Below are 16,529 nucleotides of genomic sequence, written 5' to 3'. Positions count from 1 at the left end.
GGCGGGAACACGCGCGGCCCGTACCTCACGGAGCGCGGCCCAACCGCTCCTCCTCGCAGCGCGCGGCCCAGGCGGGTATATCCGGCCGCTCCCCGCAGCGCGGCGCGCGCACAGGAAGGGCGCCGTCAGCCGCGGCGGCCCATGCGGAGCACGCTGGGAAGCCGAGTCCCCACCGCCCGCTGAGCCACTACTGAGCGACAGCTCCCAGCCCCCCGAGCTGCTATTCCCATGAGGCAAAGCGGGAGGGGGGAGAAACACCCACCCGCTTTGCCCCCTGGGAGTTGTAGTCCCCAGGGCGCTGGGCTCGGGCCAGCTTGATAGGCCAGGCCGGAGCGGCGGGAGGGGGCAGGGTTAGTGACAGGCTGGGGCTGATCAGGGCACAAAGCTCCACGCCCAGGCCTAGGAGAGCAGGAGCCAACTTAAACACTGCCCTCTGCTGGCCGGCACTGGTACTGCACCGCCCATGTTACAGGGCCCTACGAACCAGTCGGTGTATGGTGAATGCAACGTGCCCATTGCTGCTCCCCACAGTGCTCCTGCAGCCAGCGTGACGTGCACAGCTACAGGGCAAAGTGCAACGTGCCCAACCACTGTAGTCACTTATCACCTCTATTACAGTAGCAACCAGAGGCCCAGCCTGAGGGTGAGCCCCCTTCTTGTCTGCTCTTACGCCTACACCCATCAGTCTGCTATCTGAACCTCCATCCTATTTAGCACATACAGAGCACTTTTCATCCATAGATCTCAAAGCACTTACATGGGTGGTTGGTACCAACTATCTCTAGTCTACAGATGAGAAAACTGAGGCACAGGGAGGTGACGATCACCCAGAAGTTTGGTAGTAACTTCTGGGAACAGAACATAGATAACCCAGAATCCATTCCAGAGCCCATTATCTAAAATAAATATTCATTTCTAGTTCTTCTTTCATCCAAAGAACCGTTTACAAACTAACTAATCTTTGCAATGCCACCTTTGTGAAGTGAACAATAATTCATAGTAGGGCTGGTAGGGGGGAAAAAAATCACAATTCCAAATCACAAGTCCGTGATTTCTGCCTGAGAGCAATTTTGAGTGAGCCCAACAGGAACATTTAGAATGGAGCTCTAGTCTCACACAGTAGCTTTACATTTGCTTAACAGGACACGCAAAGCCCTTTAGGCCTCATGTTTAACATCGCTCTATGATGGGGATAGTCAATAGGCGGACCGCGGGCCAAATCCGAACAGCCACACGTTTTTGAACAGACCCTGAAATCTTTTTATTTACTTATTATCATTATTGTTACTAGTTTGGTTTTTTTAAATTATTTTCTCTGGAGTCTGGACCTTGACTATACCTTAACCAAGACATTTGGACCTTGACAAAAAATAATTGACTACCCCTGCTCTATGAGCTTGATCCAAAGCCAGTTGAAATCAATGGAAGTCTTTCAGTAGGACCAGGCCCTCAGGGAATAGGGCCTTTATTTTGACTGAGGGTTATGGCTACACTGCACACTCCTTACAGCAGTGTGTAGAGTACATGCACTACATACCCCCTTAGTACGGGTATGACATCGCCAGACATTGCTAGATGAGGGTGCTCTGGTGAAATGAGAGCTAATTCCCAGGACGGCCAGCAGGAGGTGCTGGGGTGGTGAGTTCCACCCCGTTACAGGGAAATTCCAGCTAGCATACATGAGGTGTGGAAAAAGTCATGTCCCAAGAGATGATGCATGTCCAGCTAAAGGCACATGGTGTAGTAAATGCATGAGATATGGACATTTTGTATCTGTGTCACACCAAAATAGTCAGGGAATTTGCTCATATTACAGACAATCAAAAGCCAATGTTTCTGGGATCTATCACTTGTGATGCCAGAGCCTGCCTGGAGAGTGAAACTGAATATTCATGACAAGACTATTGACTTTAAAATTGGCTTAGGAGCTGACATCACAGAAGGGACTTACAATCACCTTCAACTCCTCCCAGAGCTGAAGTCACCTGACAGCTCTAGCTAGTCCTGCAGGTATTCAGAACTGCATGGGCCAATTGACCCCAGAAACAACTTACAAAGATAAAAGCTATGCATTGAGTGCATGTGATCAAAGACCAACAACCTTCTCAGCTGCAGTATGGCAGCCATGATGGGCCTATTGAGAAAGGTGGAAGAACTCGATAGAGGATTTGATGACATTGGACTTTTGAAAGGAGACTCTGTACAAATCAATCTAAGAGACAATACTGAATCATGCAGTGTACAAACACCTTTACCAGACAGACCTTGGAAGAGAGTAGCTGCAGATTTATGTAAATTCAGAGGACATCATTACCTGGTCATTGTGGATGATTTTTCCAGGTATATAGAAATAATGTACTCGAAAGACATAACATGATGCACTATTATTGAGAAACTGAAAAGCATTCTTGCTCATTTTGGTGTTCCAGGACAACAAATGATGGACAACTGACCACAACTTACTGCAGCAGAATTTGTCATTCTGAACAAAATATGGTTTTGATCATATTACTTGCAGCCCATATTACACACAAACAAATTGAGAGCTGTACAGACAACCAAGAAAATCCTTTTCTTGCTCTTCTGAGTTACAGATCAACACCAATAACAGCTACTAGATATAGTCTAGCACAACTCCTGGTGGGAGGACAACTTAGAACAACTGCTCCAGCTTTGGAAAAGACTCTATTTCCAAAGTGGCTAGATGTGAAGAGAGAAGCCAAATCAGATAAAAAGGCTAATAGATCTATGTACACTTTTACAACAGGCATCACTCAGAGAACTGCCAGGTGTAGAACCTGATGCCCGTGTTCGTGTCAAATTGGATGGAGGAAAAAGGATGGACAACTCCAGCTGTTGTAAAGAAAACGAATTCAGTGCCCAGATCATATGTGATCAAGACCGACAGTGGAGAGCTCAACAGAAACCATCAACATTTACAGTTTGTTCCTCAGAAAGAACAATGTACAGCAGTGTTTCTCAACAGCCAGTCTGTGAGCCAGGGCCTCTCCCTGACACATTTTAGGAAGGCAGCAAGCCAGTCCCTGGTATCAAAAAAAGGTGAGAAACACTGAGCAAAATAAATCTACAGATGGGTGCAGAACAAGACGACAACACTCAAAGATTCCAAACTGACCATGGCTTGTCATTGCTACTAATGAACAGCTAGATGACCAAGTTGTTATGTGTTCAGATAGTGTAATTAGAAAACCGGTATGATTCAGAGACATTTAATAGACTAATACATACTGAACTTCAAAGACAGTGTGATAGTGTAAAAATGGTAATGTAGAACTTAAATGGGGAAATGTAATGGAATATTAAACTGCATTATATATATCAGTCACTAGGTAGCACTGTATGTCAAATACTTTATTTAAGCTAATCTGGAGCCATGCCTGGCAGAACAGTAAAGGATCTTATGATGAACACATCTGGTATGTATAAGCCGGCTGTCTGACCAGTCCATATCTGGTACAGAAAAACATGACAGTGAGTATGTATCCTACATGGCTCTCTATTTACCCAAGCAGTGCCTCCCCACTTTACACTATTTTTAGCAGTGTAGCATCCTGCTGTTTTCCTGCTGCTGGAGCCTTCCTCCCCACCCCCCCGCAAGGAAAGGCTCCAGCAGCAGGAAAAGGCTCCCTCCAGAGGGAGGCAGCTACTGCCTCCCCTCTGCCAGAGCCTTTCACTGATGTGTGTAGCTATGCACCAGAGTGTGGACGTGGCCTGGTTTTCCCTGTGGTGTGCAGCTACACATATCCTACATGCTACTGAAAGTGGTGTACAGTGTGGACATAGCCTTAGAGGAATTTATTTAATCAATCCTCCCAATGCTAAATAATTAAGAAACAAACATTGCACATTCTAGGTCCCACATCTAAACAAAGCTGCTATCATATTCTCAATGGATGCGTGTACCATCTGCTATCTACTGTGCTGTAATCCTTGTTCCTCTGTTTCCGGGCACTTGGAGATGTCTTTCTTCAAGGCCTCCAGCACTGTGGCAGCTATCGCTCCTATGAGAACATGCAATGTTAAAGATCAGTTATGTTTGTGGTCTAAAATACTTGACTGAATCCCTTTAAGAGGGGCCTCATGGTGAGTCATCTGTAATGTAAACTGCTGCTATTTCATTTGCACTGTCAGTTTTTAAATATGTATCTCTGCCTTCTGGAGTGTTGCTAACTACAGTAATTTATGACAAGGGAGCTGTGTTTGGAATACATTTGGCAGCAATAACAGGCAGGTTAGAACAAAATGTCTTTCATCTGGTAGGGACTGGGTTGGAGTTTTAAAACACAACAGGCTTTCCTGTTCGGGGATCTTTATAACATTCCCATGGAAACACGCCTAGGTCAGCGTTTCCTGGCCAGTTGGCTTATGCGTGAAGCCTCCCCTAGAGGGCGCCAAAGGCAACGGTGCTGAATACAGAGGGGGAGAATAGGGGCGAAAGGAGGCATTGGAAAGGAGAGAGAAGAACAAACTGACCTAGCGGAATAGGGTAAATAATATTACAGGAACTCTTCACTTAAAGTCATCCCGGTTAACGTTGTTTCGATGTTAAGTTGCTAATCAATTAGGGAACATGCTTGTTTAAAGTTGTGAAATGCTCCCTTCTAACGTCGTTTGGCAGCCGCCTGTTTTGTCCGCTGCTTGCAGGAAGAGCAGCCCCTTGCAGCTAGCTGGTGGGTGGTTGGAACCAGGGTGAACCAGCAGCTCCCCTATCAGCTCCCCACTCCCCTAAGTTCCCTGTGCAGCAGCTGTCCCTCCCCCCGCTGCCATGTGCTGCTCCTGCCCTCTGCCTTGGAGCTGCTCCCAGAGACTCCTGCTTGCTGTATGGGGGGAGGGGGGAAGAGGGGAGCTAATGTCAGAGGGTCCCCCCCTGCTCCTGCACCCCGCTTACCCTGTCTTCCATAGAGCAGGGGGGACACTCAACGGAGGGAGGGAGCTTCTAGGCAGTAGCTGCCCTCAGGTCTCAGCAAGCTGATTTAATTAACAAGGCAGTATACTTAAGCCTGGGGTCAGCTACTTAAAGGGAAAATGCGCATTTTTTCTCTCTCACACAGGGTGTGTGTCTGTCTGCCCTCCCTCCTTTCCTGCTGCCTTGTAGAGTGTTGTGAGAGTTAACCCTTGAGGGCTCAGTCAATTGCTAGTTCATTTAGCAGTAAGGAATTCCCTGGGAAATATCCCACCCTCTGACTCCTCCACCTCAACCACTCTTCACAATCATCATCACTGTGTATCAATATTAAATTGTTTGTTTAAAACTTATACTCTGTGTGTGTGTATATATATATAAAATAGTCTTTTGTCTGGTGAAAATTTTTTCCCTGGAACCTAACCCCCTCATTTACATTAATTCTTATGGGGAAATTGGATTCACTTAAAGTCGCATTTTTCAGGAACATAACTACAACGTTAAGTGAGGAGTTCCTGTACACTAAAGGGCATGTGTGGGTGGGTGACAATAGGGGCAAAGCAGGTGATATACGAAACAGTGGGTGGGAAATGGCCAAAAAAAAAAGCAGAGATGGGGAGAAGGCAGCAGGTCATCCCATTTTGCAAGGATGGGCGCTAGGGTTGCCAACTTTCTACTCCCACAAAACCAAACACTCTAGCCCCACCCCATGCCTCGACCCTTCTCCGACGCCCTGCCCCTGCTCACTCCATCCCCCCTCCCTCTGTTGCTTGCTCTCCCCGACCCTCACTCACTCGCTCATTTTCATTGGGCTGGCTCAGGGGGCTGAGGTGTTGGCTCTGGGGTGGGGCCACGGATGAGGGGTTTGGGGTGCAGGAGGGGGCTCCAGGGTGGGGGTGGAGCCGAGACGTTTGGAGTATGGGAGGGGGCTCCAAGCTGGGGCAGAGGGTTGGGGTGTGGGGGGCTGAGGGCGCAGGCTCTGATGTGGGGCTGAGGATGAGAGATTTGGGGCACAGGAGAGTGCTCCGGGCTGGGCTTGAGGGGTTCGGAGGCCGGGGGGAGATCAGGGCTAGGGCAGGAGGTTAGGGTGTGGGAGGGAGTGAGGGCTCCCGCTGTGGGTTCTGGGGTGGGACTGGGGATGAGGTGTTTGGGGTGCAGGAGGGTGCTCTAGGCTGGGATCGAGGGGTTCAGAGGATGGGGGGATCAGAGCTGAGACAGGGGGGTTGGAGTGCGGGGGGGGGGCTCAGGGGTGCAGGCTCCGGGCAGCACTTACCTCAAGCTGCCCTGTCCACAGGTGCTGCCCCCACAGCCCCCATTGGCCATGGTTCCTGGTCAATGGGAGCTGTGGGAGCGGTGCTTGGGGCACGGGCAGTGTGCGGAGCCCGCTGGCTGCCCCTATGCGTAGGAGCCACAGGGGGGACATGCCGCTGCTTCCCGGGAGCTGCGCTGCATGGAGGCTAGCAGGGAGCTTGTCAGCCCCACTGCATGGCACCACCAACCAGACAGTAAACAGCCCGGTCAGCAGTACTGACCGGAGCCCCCAGGATCTTTTTTTGACTGGGTGTTCCTGTTGACTGCACTTTATACCTTGGCCAAGGGAACCAATCTGAGGTTCATCTCCCTGCCCCACATCTATCAACCGGTTTGTTTTACCCCAAGAAAAGCTGACAAAGGGATAAGGTGCAAAACAAGGAACAGGTTTATTAACAGGCAACAGTTAAACAAGTAGGTAAAAAGGTAAATAACACAGGTAAGTACAACTATGTAAACACTAAGGGACTCCCAATTGTAACAGAAAAGGGGACAAGAATATGACAGGCTTTGGCTGTAACAGGGTAGAGGGCTTGAAACCCTGACCCAAGGATAAACCCAGATTAGTCCTAATAAAGAACAAGATGTTGCTTCTTTGCCATCTCTTGCAGCTTGAGGAGCAGCTCGCACCGTCACGACTGACTGGACTCCAGATCCAGATGACACTGGCAGGTTCGGGAAGCAGGACTTCCAACAGGTAGATGATCACTCTGTCTCCTTCTTTTACAGACCTTCCTCCCAGCGCTGTTGTGGGTGGATGAGAGTTGAAGAATCAGCACAGCAGATGACAGCTATCCTTGCATGCAAGGTAAGTTACCCTCCCTACAGCCCTAGTGTGGTACTAGGCCTACCTATCCTGCAGACAGCAGCACTAGCTATTCCCTAGAACAGCAGCACACTCTGCCTCCAGGATGGGCAGCCCCGCCTGACTGGTGAACTGATCTTACATACGGTCCCAGTTGCTGGGCAGACTCTGTCAGGTGTACCTGACCTATGAAGGAAGGCTGAAAGAATAGGGTTTGTTTAGTTTGGAAAAGAGAAGACTGAGAGGGGACATGATAGCAGTTTTCAGGTATCTAAAAGGGTGCCATAAGGAGGAGGGAGAAAACTTGTTCACCTTAGCCTCTAAGGATAGAACAAGAAGCAATGGGCTTAAACTGCAGCAAGGGAGGTCTAGGTTGGACATTAGGAAAAAGTTCCTAACTGTCAGGGTGGTTAAGCACTGGAATAAATTGCCTAAGGAGGTTGTGGAATCTCCATCTCTGGAGATATTTAAGAGTAGGTTAGATAAATGTCTATCAGGGATGGTCTAGACAGTATTTGGTCCTGCCATGCGGGCAGGGGACTGGACTCGATGACCTCTCGAGGTCCCTTCCAGTCCTAGAATCTATGAATCTAGGTGACCTGCCAGTTTCCTGCCTTTGGATGGAAAAAGTGGTGAGGAAGAAGGGTACCCAATATGGATTCCAGGTGGTTGTTGTTGAATCCAAGATGGCGTATAGGGACAAATGCGAGGTAGACAAAAATCTCCCTACAATTCCCTCCTTGTCGATGAGGGAGTCTCTCTTTAAAGAGAAAACCAGATGTCAACACCCTTTTAAACACTAGGTACAGTAGCATACCTGGATTGATGCTGGATCTTACTAAACGTATCCTTAACCCATTTAATTAGCACAACATACAAAATAAATAGAATGACTTACATAAACAACATAATTAAGAAAGGATGAGCAAGGACATGCCAAGATTCTGACATTTTGTTGGGGTCAGCGAACAAAGAATTCCACCAGTGAGTGATTCCTGCAGATTTTTGCACCCTTTTTAGGATGGCCTCAGTCTGGTTGGCTGAATGATGGATGGGAAGCATCGTGGCTTTGCCTTGCTCTAGGACCTTATCAACCTGTTGAGTCAGGTCCAGATGCTCCACCAGCTGCCTTAACAGGATTGAAAGAAAGTAGGCTACCCTAATGTTTTTGGAGATCATCCTTTCCGATTCAAATAATGTCACAACCTTTAACAGATAATACAATGCATAGACAGAAATTAGGATGCACATCATTATCAATTGTATGAAAAGAATTAACAAAATACTTACAGGTGCTGCAGATGCAGATACAATGCTCATTAACAATCGCCACCTGCGCGTGGTTGGTAGATTGGGGTTTTAATTCTAATTTAAACAGATGTGGGTACCCAAGAATACGTCCATGAGACAAACATATCCCTGATTGGATTTCCAGATACATGCATCTACATCTACTGCATGGTACTCGGCTTCTTTTTGGACCACCCGTTTAGGAATGTCTATGGGTAGCATGACTGTGTTGTTAACATTGATGCGTAAGGGGAGAAGAGGGTAAGTCCACATTGTGGTGGCATTTGCGATGGTTAGGACCTGAGCAGTAACTCTTTTGGCATATGGGTTATAAACTAAATCAATTCGCTCCCACCACCCGTGATGCTCTTTCATAAGGAAAGACATCCTTAAACATCATCTTTTTAATCTTTACGGGAAGAATGCCCCGGAAGCCTGATCTTAAAATGCCACTTGCTATGGTCTGCAGCCAACCCTGGACTTGAATACATGCAAGTGCCCAAGCAATGTCGCCTTGGAGCACTTCGATGCTATTTATGATCTTGCTTTGGTCCTGCCTTTGGGCACTATTCCAAGCTTTGATAACACTAGCAATATCAAATCCCAGGTCTCCCACCTTGTTTAGAGCAGATGATAGGGGTTGGTTAAGTGAAGCTACTTCATGGCCCATGCTGCCATTTAGTTGGGCTTGGGAACCATACCTGGACCTGCTCCCACACCTCCCATAATCTTGGCTACTATATCCCTTTTTGCACGACCATACCTGGGCTCGGCACTGAGGACCCAGGCTTCCCAACCGAGAATGGCTGGCTTAATAAAGGGTACATAGTTGGGTTCTATGTCACTGATTAGGGTTTGCATGTCTATGGTGACTCATTTAATGGCATAGCTAGGACTAGTGATTAACAGCCTTCTAAGGTTTTGGTTAACTACACAGGTCCTATGTGGTTAGCGTGTGGCTTGGGACCACAGTTACCTCCATCCTTTGAATTACACCATAAGGACCGGCTAGGTACCACATCCCTGATTCATTGGTGGGCACTGACAAACACGGCTACCCCCTGATACTTGAGATGTTAATGTGACCATAGCAGCTAACCAGAAATGTAGACTGCTCATGTTCTGAGCAAAACCTATTTCTAATATTCGAAATGTTGCAGAAGTGGCGTATGTCACTACTGCAGTTAACAAAACTAAAAACCGACCTGACCGGGGTGTGCATTCTTATCTGCATAGAGGATCGCCTGAACTGAGCACTTAAAGACATCTTAACTGACTCTTACATCTAATTGCTCACTTACTTGATTAATTTGGGCAGATCCTTGATTACAGTAAAAATGATCTCCCAGACTTACAATTAACTCGCTATTTATAATATTTACAGTTAAAAAGAGACATATCAGGTGATGGCAGAAGTGGGCTCCCTGCAGTAGAACAAGAAAAAGACAGCAATTAGTTATTGCTTGGCTCCTTTCCACTCTTTCATTTGGGTTGAATGAAACCATTTAACCCATCTACCCTTTTTACCTGGGATCTCAACTTGGTACACACAGGGACTAGCTTTGTTTATAATAGTGGCTGGGCCCGCCCATCTAGGGCTAAGAGTGTGTCCCTGGTTGGAGTAGAATTTATACAAAATCTTATCCCCGACCTCCCACTCGGTTGCCTTGATGTTTTCCAGCCTTTTGTCCATAGTTTTTTGATTGGAGCTTAATTGCACAGCCACCTGGTGTTGAATGGTACTGATGTCATTCAGGAGCCGTCTCATAATTGTCCATAGTGAGTAGAGGTTGGTATTCATCAGGATGCTGTCCTCCCACCCACCAAGGTTCCGAAGTTCTCATTGGTCTGCCTGTCATAGCTTCATGTGGAGTGAAGCCATGGGATGAGATGGTAGACCTCACCGCCATAAGAATAAGTGGGTGTTTTATGTCCCAGTCCTTGCTCTGTTGGCTTATGACCTTCCGTAATGCTGTTTTTAAGGTCTGGTCTGTTCGTTCAATGAGACCCGAACTTTGTGGGTGGCCCGCAATATGGAATCTTTGGCGGATTTCTAGTGCCTGGCAAAAGACTTTGGTGACCTCCCCTATGAAGTGCAGCCCCTGGTCTGAGTCTCTCTCTACAGGGAGGCCGAACCGGGCGAATGTCTGCTCCAGTAGCACCTTGGTGGTGGTTGTGGCAGCATTGTTCCGGGTGGGGAACACCTCAACCCACTTCGTAAAAACATCGACCACCACTGGGCAGTACTTATGTCCACGGCTGGTGTAAGGGAGAGGTCCTATGTAATCCACTTGCAACCTGCACCATGGGCCTTCAGCGGAGTGATGTTGCAGTAGACCTTTAATAACTTGGCTGTCAGAGTTATTGTCTGCACAACTCGGGCAAGATTGTATGTGCAGGGCGATGTCTTCGTTTAAGTTGGGCCACCATGCCACTTGTGTGATTCTTGCGGCAGTCTTTTCTGGACAGAAATGACCCCGGTTATGAGCAAGGGTCACAATTTCCTTGCGGAGACACACCAGCGTTACTAGCACTGGCTTAGAATCCTCAATATTTTTTTCTGAGGGCTAGAACCAGGCCATGCTTGTCCTTAAAAATGGTGTAGCCACAATGCTCCTCTTTTCCTAAGAGGTCCTGCACTTGTTGGTCTGTCAACTGCTACTCTCTGATGTCAAGCTGGGTGCTCAAGTCTGGGTTTGGTGGTTGGATTTTCATAACCACCTCAGGAGACAGGGTCCACTGGTGTTCTTCCCCTAATAACGCAGCTTCCTTTGCCAGTTGGTCTGCTTGGTGGTTAAACTTGGATGCCTCAGTGTGGTCTTTACAATGCGCCTTAACCTTGCACAGGTAAGTAGCTCCAGATCTGCTGGAGGCAAGGTCCCATGCATGGTGCAGGTAGCTGGCATACTTAATGGGTTTTCCATCTGCCGACCGCATCTGGCAGGATACCCAGACAGGCGTCCAGTCACTCAAGGCTCGAACTATCCAGTCCAAGTCTGAATAAATACAGATGTTTGTGCACTTGTCCTCCTCATGCAGAATGGCTAAGACAGCTACCACCTTTACAGCCTGAGCAGAGTAAGGCTTCACTGTGCCTTGCAGTATCTTTTGAGATGATGGCTGATTGCAGCGTAACCTGCACAGACCTGACCGTTGTGGTGGTAACAGCTGCCATCTACTGCCCATACAGTTAACCTTAGTTCTTTAATTCTGGCAAAGCCGTTTTCTACCTTAAAGGGGGAGGTGACCACAGGTTCCTGCTGGGGCAGGGGACACTTGTGCTCTTGCCCCTCTATTAACAATGCATAGGGTAGGATGCACAACTGAGGAGTCTTTTGGACCCTGATGTCCTTGTTTACAGGGCTTAGTGTCCAGTTAGCTAAATGAGGAGATGACACTCTCTCCTTGTTTATCTTGCCTGATAGCACATACCTTATGGGAGCATGAGATGTTCTCAAGATCACAGGAGCCTTTCCCACAAGATATTCCCAATGGCTAAGTGCCCAAACTAATGAGAGCACCTCCTTCTCGCATGGGCTGAAGTGTTTTTTGACTTCACTGAGGATGCGAGAGCCGTAAGGCACAGGACGCACTCCGCTCCCCTGATCTTGCATAAGGACAGCACCTATGCCATTCTCAGAGGTAGCCAGCTGCAGGTGGTAGGGACAGTCTGGTTTGGGATAGGCGAGGGCAGGTGCTGTTGCCAGAGCCTGTTTGAGAAAGCAGAACACCTTTTGCTGGTGCTCCTCCCAACACCACTCCTGTCCTTTTCGCAGCAGTCAGCTATGCAGAGGTAGCAAAGCCTCGTTACCATCTATGGTCTCGCAGGAGAACCCAGAAAGGGAGCAGACTTTTGCCAGCCAGTCAATAGCAGTGTCCCTTGTTAAAGGGCCTAAGGCTTTTCCCATGGCGCGGGCCTGCTCAGGCGTGTAGACCTTAAGCTCTTGACGAGTCTCTAGGGATCTAGATGACCCTGGCCCATAACTGATTCCAGTTGTTGTAACAGGGGCCATAGGCAGCTTGTTCCCCTCCTCGCAGGCCTCCTGTGGGGGAGCTGAGGGCTGCTTGCTCTTGGCGGATTTCAGGGAAGCCCGACAAAACTCCTCCTCGGAGCCCACAGGACTGCCCGCAGGCTATAGCTGCAGCTGGTTGATCTGCCCTTACATACAGGAGCCTTGCTCATGGCTCTTAACATGCCCCGAAGTTTTTTTAAGCTTCTCTTGGAGCTTTTCCGTGGCCTGTTTACAAGCCATGTGCTCGGCCTGCTGACTTTGGCCTGAGCACAACTCCTTGAGGGGCTCTCTGATGGTGGCCTGAGACTCAGCCTGCTGTGTGTTTAGGGAGAAGAGTTTTTTTTCCTCTCTCTCTCTCTCTTCCGTAGCAGGTCGCTAAGGTCCTAGACCTGTAGCTCGAATCTACCAATCTGATACACACAGGTGCCATTTTGTGCCTCTAGTCCCTCTATTTTAAAGCCCAATTTTTCCAGTTCAGACCCTGAGATTTTATTTGGGACTCTAAATTGCTGATCTTGGCTGCCTCGCTCTTGCCTAACTCCACGCAGGCTAGGTATAGGCCATAGATCAGGGCGCTTTTCTTAATTTTATGAGATGGCTTAGGCTTCTTAGACACCAAAGCCTCCCACCTCCAGGACAAGGTGATCAAAGCATCCCGGCCCTGGAATAACCCCTCAGTCCAGGGATTTTTCCATTTGCCAAAATAATGCACTCCAGACACCAAATACTCTTTATTGTGCTGCATACTCCAGCCTTCTACACCATAGGTCCGCGTACTCATGGTGGGACAAGTGATTTGTCCTGCCCAGCCCTCAAGCAACTTTAGTTCGCTGCTGCGATTCCCTACAATGGTAGCAGTGCCCACACTCTCAGCAATGACCGAAGTGCGTTGGGGACTGTTTCCCCTGGTGACAGCTAATATCAATCAAGTGAGCTGGAGTTCCCAGACCCACAGAGCCAAGCTGGCTTCTGCACTTGCTCTAACATCATCACCAAATGCAGGACCAGGCCAGCCATAGTTCGCCCAGGAACTCAGCTATGCTGCCTAGGTCTGCAGCCTGCCTCCCTGACCCAAACTGAGTCAGTGACCTCCTTGGCTCTGGCCGAAGGATAGGTCAGCGGTAAGCCTTGCTCCCTCAGCTGTCAGGCTGGGATCCCACATGGTACCACACAATTGGCCAAAAGGCCCGTAATCTGAATTCTGCCCCTCCTGGATTTCTTCCAGGCAGGTGGGGCCAGAAGGTTTGCTAAGCCTCCTATACCTCTGGCACACAAGGCCGGTGCTTCCCCTGAGGTATGCCTCAGACCAGAAAGCGGTTGGCACTTGGCCAAGTGGGACACAACTGCTTCACACGGTAGCCGGCTTATGAGCTCCCATAGTGGGTCGCAATGACACTCCAGTCACCAGCTATCAGGCCCGCGTGCGCTCAGAGCGGTCACCCAACCACGCAACCTCTGGGTTGTATGTTATAGCCAAACCAGATAATAAACAGGGCAAACAAAAATAAAAGGGAGTCCTGCCGCGGTCACCAAATTGTTGACTGGATTTTATACCTTGGCTGGGGGAAACAGTCTGAGATTTGTCTCCCTACCCCGCGTGTATCAATGGGTTTGTTTTACCCCAAGGAAAGCGGACAAAGGGATAAGGTACAAAATAAGGAACAGGTTTATTAACAGGCAACAGTTAAACAAGTAGGTAAGACAAGGTAAATAACACAGGTAAGTATCGCTTTGTAAAGACTAAGGGACTCCCGATTGTAACAGAAAAGGGGACCAGAATATGACAGGCTTTGGCTGTAACAGGGTAGAGGGCTTGAAGCCCTGACCCAAGGATAAACCCAGATCAGTCCTAGTAAAGAACAAGATGTTGCTCCTTTGCCATCTCTTGCAGCTTGAGGAGCAGCTCGCACCGTCACGACTGACTGGACTCCGGATCCAGATGACACTGGCAGGTACAAGAAGCAGGAACTCGGACAGGTAGATGATTACTCTGTCTCCTCCTTTTACTGATCTTCCTCCCAGCGCCGTCGTGGGTGGATGAGAGTTGAAGAATCAGGAGAGTGGATGACAGCTATCCTCACATGCAAGGTAAGTTACCCTCCCTACAACCCTAGTGTGGTACTAGGCCTACCTATCCTGCAGAGAGCAGCACTAACCATTCCCTAGAACAGCAACACACTCTACCTCCAAGATGGGCAGCCCCGCCTGAATGGTGAGCTGATCTTATATACTGTCCCAGTTGCTGGGCAGACTCTGTCAGGTGACCTGCCAGTTTCCCGGCTTTGGATGGAAAAAGGCACCAAAACCAAAAGTGGTGGGGAAGAAGGGTACCCAGCATGGATTCCAGGTTGTTGAATCCAAGATGGCATATGGGGCAAATGCAAGGTAGATAAAAATCCCCCTACATTCCAGTCGAAAACTGGCCACCTGGTCACCAACTGGGTGGATGTGGAGGTTTAATGGAAATGGACTGAGGGATGCTTTTTTAATGAGACTATTGCTGTTTTTGGTTGCCAGCATGCCATCTCTTTCCAGCACCTCTACCTCTGACCCAGGGTGCTTTCTAAGTCAAGCACTGCTGACAGATGGCTTCTTGCCTATTGCATGTGCTGCTGTAGTTCCCTCTTTTGCAGCCTGTTTCATGCCTATCTGATGGCTGAGATCACTGTCCCCAGTCCTCTCCCTCTTTCTCCCTCTGCAGATACGTTAGTCCACATGCTGTGGAGAACTAGGGCTGGGCATGCTTTCCAAATCCCTGATGGTGGAACAGTTTGTACTGGCTGCTGCATCGGGGTGTTGGGACTCTATTTATTGCTTGGCGACACAAATAAAAATAGAAAAGCATGACCCAAGCACGAACAGATGGTAAAGCAGTTTCCTCCAGCCAATTCAGGCTGAGATGGCTGGGGGGAAACACAGAGGTAGGCAGCCATGCAGGATACCATCAAACCAAGAAGGTAGTGTTGTTATATCACAGCCTGGGGGACTTTGGAGAGAGCCTTACACAGCTGCAGAGGAAGGGCATGTGCGCGCCAGTCCCCAGCCCTACCCTGCGAGTACTGGAGTCCACAATAACCTCTCTTTCTCTTGTTCACACATACACCCACACACCCCTCTCATACTCCCCACCACAGGAAGCCCAGCTGAAATAAATCAGCCACTAGCCCTTTCCTCCCCTCAGCTGAGGCTGTTCATATACAGGCTCCTACTCTGTCTACAGCTGCTGAAGGATCCCTGTCCTGCTCCTCCCAGAAAAGACACAGCCACAGAAGCCAGTGAACTACTGCAGCTCCCCCAGGGGACAGCAGGTACGACAATGAGGTGAGTCCATTCCTGGGCAGCATGGAAAAGCTCCTTTATGGGAGTATCGGACTCTAGCAAAATAAAAATTACAAGAAGGCTTTAAAGATAGACCATCCCAACCTTTAAAAAGCCACAGAAAGAAAAGGCTTGTTTCTAAAGTTGTGCCTAAATGCCATGCCCCACATGCAAAACCCAAAAATGTTTCTAAATGCAAATGACTTTGAGTAAACAGTTTTGTATCCATTCTTTGTTGATTGTCATGCTTTAGCATTAATAAGTGCTTGTCCCATAGTCGCTCTCCCCAATGTTGTCAGGCACGATTTCCTCCCATTGTTTTGGCAAGCTTTCAAATCAGTTTTTCATGGTGCATCAGAAATAGTAAGTAATATTAACAAAAGCACTGGAAGGGTTATGTAGTTAGTTGCAGTACCTGCAAAGCAACAATTACAGGGTTCTGTTTGTTTCATTTATCAGCTCTAAACAGAGCTTGTCCCTGCCAGGGACCCTCCTATAGCCAACCACAGCAAGTCTGCCACAGTTTCCCCTTCATCTGCTCAGGAAGGATTGTGTTACCTATCTTCTCCACCACAGATCAGATGAACAGCCATCTTATTTGCCTGGGAAAGGAAGATTGTTCCTCTGAGTCCAAATCAAGCCCTGCTGCTGGGCATACTTTATTAATATAATTTCAACCTTCAGCAAATCCCTCAGACTCAAAACCCTCAAAGTACAACAGGTTAAAATGCAGCTGCCTCCAGCTCTATGGACCATTCCCCAGACCACAAGAGTTCCAAGAGTCAATCACCGCTCTGTTCTCAGTTCCTCTGCTCCTATTCCAGGGCCTCCACCTCTGGCAATACTTCATGATGTTTACATCTCTTTT

At 48.5% G+C, this 16,529-nt stretch overlaps 1 protein-coding gene across 2 annotated transcripts in view; it reads right to left on the bottom strand.

Moving 5' to 3' along the window:
- The window catches only part of TSSC4 (tumor suppressing subtransferable candidate 4), a 5,515-nt gene extending 5,373 nt beyond the window's left edge, over nucleotides 1–142 (bottom strand). For both annotated transcript variants that reach the window (XM_024209156.3, XM_024209163.3), the window contains exon 1: nucleotides 25–142. The gene's annotated coding sequence lies outside the window, so the exon portion shown is untranslated. The remainder of the gene's footprint in view (nucleotides 1–24) is intronic.
- Between the last annotated feature and the right edge of the window lie 16,387 nt (nucleotides 143–16,529).

This window comes from Terrapene carolina, unplaced genomic scaffold, assembly GCF_002925995.2.
Source record: "Terrapene carolina triunguis isolate 2854851 unplaced genomic scaffold, T_m_triunguis-2.0 Scaffold171, whole genome shotgun sequence".
NCBI classification, from domain to species: domain Eukaryota; kingdom Metazoa; phylum Chordata; order Testudines; family Emydidae; genus Terrapene; species Terrapene triunguis.
The sequence above is the reverse complement of the archived record's forward strand: the minus strand, read 5'-3'. Positions and strand labels throughout refer to the sequence as shown.